The sequence below is a fragment of the Biomphalaria glabrata genome, chromosome 15, assembly GCF_947242115.1.
Source record: "Biomphalaria glabrata chromosome 15, xgBioGlab47.1, whole genome shotgun sequence".
Lineage (NCBI taxonomy): Eukaryota > Metazoa > Mollusca > Gastropoda > Planorbidae > Biomphalaria > Biomphalaria glabrata.
The window spans coordinates 19,928,423-19,937,536 of NC_074725.1; the positions used below are offsets into that span (position 1 = coordinate 19,928,423).

At 32.8% G+C, this 9,114-nt stretch overlaps 1 protein-coding gene across 4 annotated transcripts in view; it reads right to left on the minus strand.

Annotated features, from left to right (window-relative positions):
* Positions 1 to 8,561, minus strand: part of LOC106077907 (uncharacterized) — a 30,532-nt gene extending 21,971 nt beyond the window's left edge. Inside the window, exon 1 of one of the 4 annotated variants that reach the window (XM_056012354.1) lies at positions 7,953 to 8,561. The gene's annotated coding sequence lies outside the window, so the exon portion shown is untranslated. The remainder of the gene's footprint in view (positions 1 to 7,952) is intronic. The other 3 variants (XM_056012355.1, XM_056012353.1, XM_056012352.1) reach the window with 3 other exon arrangements.
* Positions 8,562 to 9,114: the final 553 nt, after the last annotated feature.

Consider the following 9,114-nt stretch of genomic DNA (forward strand, 5'->3'; position numbering starts at 1 on the left):
TTTGTGTTTCAAAAGCATTTTTTACATAAATTAGTTCCTGATATCTGTGACTACAGATTTCCTGACGAACATTCTTTCATTAGACAATACCGTAATGAATCGCGTACTAAATATTAATTCGTTTAATTGTTTACTTTATAATCCCATCCCTAGATCTAAAACTCTAACCCAACTCTAAGATGATAAAACTTCTCTTCGCACAGATAGTTTTATACTTTAACACATAAATATATTAATTAAAGTCCATTCATTTCATATTTTGATCAAATAAACATTCAAATTAGGTTTTCTAAAGCTACATTCGTTTACGAAAGCTGCGAAGCCGAGTTGAGATAGGCCTAGATCTATATTCATTCATGAATCGCGTACTAAAAATTATTTCGTTTAATTGTTCACTTTATAATCCCATTTATTTAACAAAGCTATCGCTCTTTTCGTTTTTAATAGATAAGAATGTATCGACTTCGCGTAAACCATTTTCGCAAAACTAATTTTATTTTCGTAGCGAAAGAGAAATAACGTGAAAGGATCATTAGCTACGTTTAACATACATCTAAATCCAATCCACTAGATTATTCAAAAGCAAATGTTTTAATTTAAAAAAAAAAATGGATTTAAGCCTATTAGCTATTTTTACATTGACACATTTGCTTTACTTATTACATTATTATTTCGTTTAATTGTTTACAAAACACTCTCAGTGACTATATCAACAGTAATGCGCAAATAAAGACCCGCGGGTCGCGGGTAACATATGTCTAGTATATTATAAAGTAGAATGTGAGGTGTATGTATGTATGTATGTATGTATGTATGTATGTATGTATGTATGTTACTTATAGACATCAAAACCGCTTGACCAATCTTGATAAAACTAGGCAGGAATGCTCCTTGGGTTCTAACTTAGACCGTAGTGTATGTATTGTAGCCCTAAAACAAACTTAAGACCCTCAAAAAAAAAAAAATAAAGTTGTCCGACTCTATTACAGCTATAGTATTTTATGGATCTAGGCCATGTCTACAATGTTGACATGAGAAAAGATCGAAAGGATTTAGACCTAGATCTAATTTTAAGAAATACACTTTGCGCAGATAGTTTTTTACTTTGACACATGAAAATACATAAAGAAGGTCCATTGATTTCATTATATAATAAAAGTAACCTTCAATTTTGTGTTTCAAAAGCATTTTTTTACATAAATTAGTTCTTTATATCTGTGACTACAGATTTCCTGACGAACATTCTTTCATTAGACAATACCGTAATGAATCGCGTACTAAAATTAATTCGTTTAATTGTTTACTTTATAATCCCATCCCTAGATCTAAAACTCTAATTCAACTCTAAGATGATAAAACTTCTCTTAGCACAGATAGTTTTATACTTTAACACATGAACAACCTAATTATAGTCCATTCATTTCATATTTTGATCAAATAAACATTCAAATTTGGTTTTCTAAAGCATTTTTAATAGAGTGCATTCGTTTACGAAAGCTGCGAAGCCGGGTTGAGATAGGCCTAGATCTATATTCATTCAGGAATCGCGTACTAAAAATTATTTCGTTTAATTGTTCACTTTATAATCCCATTTATTTAACAAAGCTATCGCTCTTTTCGTTTTTAATAGATATGTATGTATCGGCTTTGGGTAAATCCATTTTCGCAAAACTAATTTTACTTTCGTAGCGAAAGAGAAAAAACTTGAAAGGATCATTAGCTACGTTTAACATACATTTAAATCCAATCCACTAGATTAGTAAACACAAACTTAGACCCGCAGGCCGCGGGTAATGTCAGGCTAGTCTATATTATAAAGTAGAATGTGAGGGGTATGTATGTATGTATGTATGTATGTATGTTACTTATAGACATCAAAACCGCTTGACCAATCTTGATAAAACTAGGCAGGAATGTTCCTTGGGTACCAACTTAGACCTTAGTGTATGTATTGTAGCCCTAAAACAAACTTAAGACCCTTAAAAAAAAATAAAGTTGTCCGACTCTATTACAGCTATAGTATTTTATGGATCTAGGCCATGTCTACAATGTTGACATGAGAAAAGATAGAAAGGATTTAGACCTAGATCTAATTTTAAGAAATACACTTTGCGCAGATAGTTTTTTACTTTGACACATGAAAAGACAAAAGAAGATCCATTGATTTCATTATATAATAAAATTAACCTTCAATTTTGTGTTTCAAAAGCATTTTTTACATTAATTAGTTCCTTATATCTGTGATTACAGATTTCCTGACAAACATTCTTTCATTAGACAATTCCGTAATGAATCGCGTACTAAATATTAATTCGTTTAATTGTTTACTTTATAATCCCATCCCTAGATCTAAAACTCTAATTCAACTCTAAGATGATAAAACTTCTCTTCTCACAGATAGTTTTATACTTTAACACATAAACATATTAATTAAAGTCCATTCATTTCATATTTTGATCAAATAAACATTCAAATTTGGTTTTCTAAAGCTACATTCACCTACGAAAGCTGCAAAGCCGAGTTGGGATAGGCCTAGATCTATATTCATTCATAAATCGCGTACTAAAAATTATTTCGTTTAATTGTTCACTTTATAATCCCATTTATTTAACAAAGCTATCGCTCTTTTCGTTTTTAATAGATATGTATGTATCGGCTTTGGGTAAATCCATTTTCGCAAAACTAATTTTACTTTCGTAGCGAAAGAGAAAAAACTTGAAAGGATCATTAGCTACGTTTAACATACATTTAAATCCAATCCACTAGATTAGTAAACACAAACTTAGACCCGCAGGCCGCGGGTAATGTCAGGCTAGTCTATATTATAAAGTAGAATGTGAGGGGTATGTATGTATGTATGTATGTATGTATGTTACTTATAGACATCAAAACCGCTTGACCAATCTTGATAAAACTAGGCAGGAATGTTCCTTGGGTACCAACTTAGACCTTAGTGTATGTATTGTAGCCCTAAAACAAACTTAAGACCCTTAAAAAAAAATAAAGTTGTCCGACTCTATTACAGCTATAGTATTTTATGGATCTAGGCCATGTCTACAATGTTGACATGAGAAAAGATAGAAAGGATTTAGACCTAGATCTAATTTTAAGAAATACACTTTGCGCAGATAGTTTTTTACTTTGACACATGAAAAGACAAAAGAAGATCCATTGATTTCATTATATAATAAAATTAACCTTCAATTTTGTGTTTCAAAAGCATTTTTTACATTAATTAGTTCCTTATATCTGTGATTACAGATTTCCTGACGAACATTCTTTCATTAGACAATTCCGTAATGAATCGCGTACTAAATATTAATTCGTTTAATTGTTTACTTTATAATCCCATCCCTAGATCTAAAACTCTAATTCAACTCTAAGATGATAAAACTTCTCTTCTCACAGATAGTTTTATACTTTAACACATAAACATATTAATTAAAGTCCATTCATTTCATATTTTGATCAAATAAACATTCAAATTTGGTTTTCTAAAGCTACATTCACCTACGAAAGCTGCAAAGCCGAGTTGGGATAGGCCTAGATCTATATTCATTCATAAATCGCGTACTAAAAATTATTTCGTTTAATTGTTCACTTTATAATCCCATTCATTTAACAAAGCTATCGCTCTTTTCGTTTGTAATAGATATGAATTTATCGGCTTCGGGTAATCCCATTTTCGCAAACCTAATTTTATTTTCGTAGCGAAAGAGAAAAAACTTGAAAGGATCATTAGTTAAGTTTAACATACATCTAAATCCAATCCACTAGATTAGTAAACACAAACTTAGACCCGAAGGCCGCGGGTAAAGTCTGGTGAACATCCTTTCATTAGACATTACCAAATGGTTACACATTAACAGTGATTGATATCTCTCTACTTCCTAGGCCTAGGTCTAAAACTCTTATTGAACTCTAAGATAATAAAACTTCTTTTCGCAAAGATAGTTTTATGCTCTAACACATAAACATACTAATTATTGTCCACTCATTTCATATTTTAATCAAATTAACATTCAAATTTGTTTTTCTAAAGCATTTTTAATACATTCGTTCGCTGTTCGCTAAATAAAGCTGCGTAGCCGTGTTGAGATAGGCCTATATTCATTCATGAAAAAAAGGTCACGCATGCGCAACACAGAATAAACTCTATAAAAGGCAACTAGATTAGTGTAGATTTAGATCTATGTCTACCTCAAGATCTACTTTATACTTTTAACACATGAACACAAAATTAAGTCTATTCATCTCAATTTTAAATCAAATATATGTAGGCCTACAAGCAAATGTTTTAATTTGAAAAAAAAATGGATTTAAGCCTATTAGCTATTTTGATTTGATAACTTTATTCACACTATTTTTACATTGACACATTCGCTTTACTTATTACATTATTATTTCGTTTAATTGTTTACAAAACACTCTCAGTGACTATATCGACAGTAATGCGCAAATAAAGACCCGCGGGTCGCGGGTAACATATGTCTAGTATACTATAAAGTAGAATGTGAGGTGTATGTATGTTACTTATAGACATCAAAACCGCTTGACCAATCTTGATAAAACTTGGCAGGAATGTTTCTTAGGTACCAACTTAGACCTTAGTGTATGTATTGTAGCCCTAAAACAAACTTAAGACCCTTAAAAAAAATAAAGTTGTCCGACTCTATTACAGCTATAGTATTTTATGGATCTAGGCCATGTCTACAATGTTGACATAGAAAAGATCGAAAGGATTTAGACATAGATCTAATTTTTAGAAATACACTTTGCGCAGATAGTTTTTTACTTTGACACATGAAAATACAAAAGAAGATCCATTGATTTTATTATATAATAAAATTAACCTTCAATTTTGTGTTTCAAAAGCATTTTTTGAATTAATTAGTTCGTTATATCTGTGACTGCAGATTTCCTGACAAACATTCTTTCATCAGACAATACCGTAATGAATCGCGTACTAAAAATTAATTCGTTTAATTGTTTACTTTATAATCCCATCCCTAGATCTAAAACTCTAATTCAACTCTAAGATGATAAAACTTCTCTTAGCATAGGTAGTTTTATACTTTAACACATGAACATACTAATTATAGTCCATTCATTTCATATTTTGATCAAATAAACATTCAAATTTGGTTTTCTAAAGCATTATTTTTAAGAGACTACATTCGTTTACAAAAGCTGCGAAGCCGAATAGGCCTAGATCTATATTCATTCATGAATCGCGTACTAAAAATTATTTCGTTTAATTGTTCACTTTATAATCCTATTTATTTAACAAATCTATCGCTCTTTTCGTTTTTAATAGATATGAATGTATTGACTTCGGATAAACCCATTTTCGCAAAACTAATTTTATTTTCGTAACGAAAGAGAAATAACGTGAAAGGATCACTAGCTACGTTTAACATACATCTAAATCCAATCCACTACATTAGTAAACACAAACTTAGACCCGCAGGCCGCGGATAATGCCAGGCTAGTATATATATATATATATATATATATATATATATACAAATGTTTGTATGGATGGATGTGTGTGTGTACATAATTAATCTCTATTAAATTCTGACCCTTCATTCTTTTGGAAGACGTTTATTGTGCCCTAGAGAAGGTTTTCCTGGAGTTAGTGAAAAAATTGCAAGGGGTCTGGGGAAGCGCTGAGAGCTCCCCCAGCGCGTGGCGAAGCCCCGCCGCCAAGCACTATTTCTGGTTTTGAAAGCAAACAAAATGCATATTCTGAGGTATCTACACTGCATTATCCTGCTATTAAAAAGTTTTATTTCAAAAACCTAATGTGCTAATCTTACTGACTTAGACCCTCTCGCGCCGTTCGGCGCATTTGCTGACAAGCTGTTTCCACAAAAATCTGTCACTGGCAATGTCTGAAGCCTCTTCCCACCTGCTTTGAGGACCTCCATGAAAGTGTGGCGCCAAGTTGTACTAGGATGTCATCGCAACTCTTATTTTTAATTCTTTTTGTCGGAGAACATGTCCCGCAAACCTCATGCGACACTCTGTCACAACCTTACTAAGGGGTAGACTCACTTTTCGGCATAGGATTTCTTTGATTTAGACCCGATCTCTATAACTGACTCCTAAAATCTGTCTTAGCCATTTTTGTTGAGCCACTACCTAAAATCTGTCTTAGCCATTTTTGTTGAGCCACATTTAGTGCTTTTCAATTTCGATGCACTTTATTAATGGAGCCCAGCCACTGGTAGACATGTGTAACTTCTCTAACTAGATGTTATATCGAAAAGGGAAGTTTTATCGTTAAAATCATCTGTTGGGGGGTTTTAAACTAAAATATATCTGGAGTTTTTTTTTTTTTTATTCAAAATCACATTTAGCTACGGTCATAGAATTTGGTGACTGTAGTTTGCTTTAGAAATACTATTGAAGAAAGAGGCTTTCAATCTTAAAACGCTCTGTAGGGGGATTTTAAACTCAAAACTTTCTTGAGGGGTTTTAAACTGTTAAAAAAGCCATCTGGTGGAGAGGGGTTGAAACTCACCCCCCCCCCTTCCCATTGGCTTGGCTACGCCCAACGAATTTTAGTGTGTAATTTGCTTTTTTTTTATATTTTAGAGGTATTTTTTTAGCATCAAACCCCTCTGAAGGGAAAATTAAACTCAAAACACACAAAAGGCTTGGCTACGCTCATATCATTTTGATTTCAAAATTATTTTTTTTTTTATTTTGAAGATTTATTTTTTAGCTTCAAACCTCGCTGGCGGGGGGGGGGGGGGGTTAGACTAAAACCCCATTTGGCTATGCTCATAGTATTTTGAGTGCGTAATTTGCTTTTTTTTTATATTGAAGAGGTATTTTTAGCTTCAAACCCAGCTGAAGAGGGTTTTAAACTCAAAACCCCTTTGGCCTCGCTCATACAATTTTGAGTTTTTAATTTGCTCTTTTATATTGAAGAGCGGTTTATCGTAAATTTTGGAGAGGGGTTTAAAATCAAAATCTTCCTTAAATGTGCTCATGGAATTTTGGAATTGTCGTTTGCATTTTTGTTTTTGTTTTATAGAAGAGGGGGATTTAAATGCAAAACCCCTTGGTAGGGGGTTTTAAACTCCAAACCCCTTGGTAGTGGGTTTCAAACTCAAAACCCCATGGTAGGGGGTTTCAAACTCAAAACCCCCTAGTAAGGGGTTTTAAACTCAAAACCCCCTTGGCTGTGCTAAGGCAAGTGATGGTTTAAGATTAAAATTTCACCTAAAATAAACAAAATTAAAGCAAAAGATCAAACATTTTCTAAGTTTCAATTAATATTTTGTCTTTATTGCAATAAAATATTAGAAAAATGAAAAAAAAAGTGTTTTTCTTTAGCAAGGTTAGAAAAAACTTTCTAAAAAAAAAGTTTTTATTATATTTAAAAACGAACTTATAGAAAATGTTCTGGAATGATTGATCTACACATTGTATATTTTTGTTTGGCAACGGCTTAAATAGTTTTAAAGCCTTAGCGATTTAAAAACGATAAACAATAATCCAATATGGCGGCCGTTGCCATGACAACCATTATAAGAAAACATTTTTAACCACATTTTTTTATAGCTATTCATAGGGAGTATACATTTAAAGTTTGGAGTAATTTGATTAATAAATAAAAACAAAAGGTTTTAAGTGTCCAATATAGCCTTAACCTTATAGTCATTTGTGCATTTTTTAATGAGATTCTTATTTTTTGCATTTGAAGATTATGGTTTAGTGTTTTATATTACTTGATAATATTTTGCACATTAGTGTGTGCTACTCAATAGCAATAACAACTCACAAAATAAAATAAAATAAAATAAAACAACTTATATTTAATGTTAATAATAATCCTCTAAATACCCCCTTCCCCCCCCCCCCCCCCATAAGAAAAGAAAATGGATAGATTTATAACATTATTAATGTATATAAGACCTCACAAAAATGTAGCTTACCACTTGAGTCTAAATCTCACAACGTCAAGGTGTCAATGTTATATATTTACCTTCTTGATTGTTACACACACACAAAAATCATGATACGAATGTTAACTTAATACCGACCACGAATCTCTATAACAGCCACAGAATGGTATTAGGGTTAGCGAAATACGCATTAAAACTCATAATCTCCAAATCACGCTATTAAGGCTCATGACATTTCGCGATATCTGTTACAAGGGTTATTTCTTTTGACACTGAGTATACGTGCTTTTTACAGTTGATATACAGCCAACCTAAGCCACGCATCGCTTACTGCTACTCGCGCACACCTATGGACCTAACGCTTGGCAACTTCCCTCCAAGTTTATACGCTAACCGTTCTCCCTTAAACGGATTTTTTTTTGGAAATAAAATAGCCCTAAATATAGTAACAAATTCGAGATTTTATTTTTTTTTTTTTATTTCCATTCCAATTCAATTTGAAACATATTCAGTAGCTACCATTGACCACATACCATTTTTTTAACGCGAATGTAGCTCTAGATCGAGTAAATTATAGATGTAGATTTAGTAGATTCACCAAAATAGATCTAGATAGGTTCAAATTAAACGCCCCCCTTCCCCACCCCTAACGTTGAACAACATTGTTTATCGACGCAGTGGAACGGCCGCACGGTTACTGTCAATAGATTTTTTTTAGTTCTGATCCTATAGCCCTGTAGCATGTCCTTCGGTAAAAAGGTAAAAATTGGCTGACGTTAATAGGTTTGGGGGCGCGGTAGCTGAGCGGTGAAGCGCTTGGCGGGGTCACGGGCTCAAATCCTAGTGAAGACTGGGATTTTTAATTTCGAGATCTTTGGTCGCCTCTGAGTCCACCCAGCTCTAATGGGTTAGTCGGGGAAGAGTAAAGGCGGTTGGTCGTTGGCCACAGAAACAGATGACCTTTACATCATCTGCCCTATAGACTACAAGGTCTGAAAAGGGAATTTTCCTTTTAAATTGGTATAATTGCCAGTTTGGGTGGGGCGTTTTCTATCCCGGTCCTGTCTATCAAGTTAAAATTTTTTATAGTATTAAACGTGCATCACAAAGTGAAGGATATAATGAACGAATCATTCATTTGCATATGGTAATTACTTGTAACTTGTACTGTTTGAGAATACCTTTATGATTA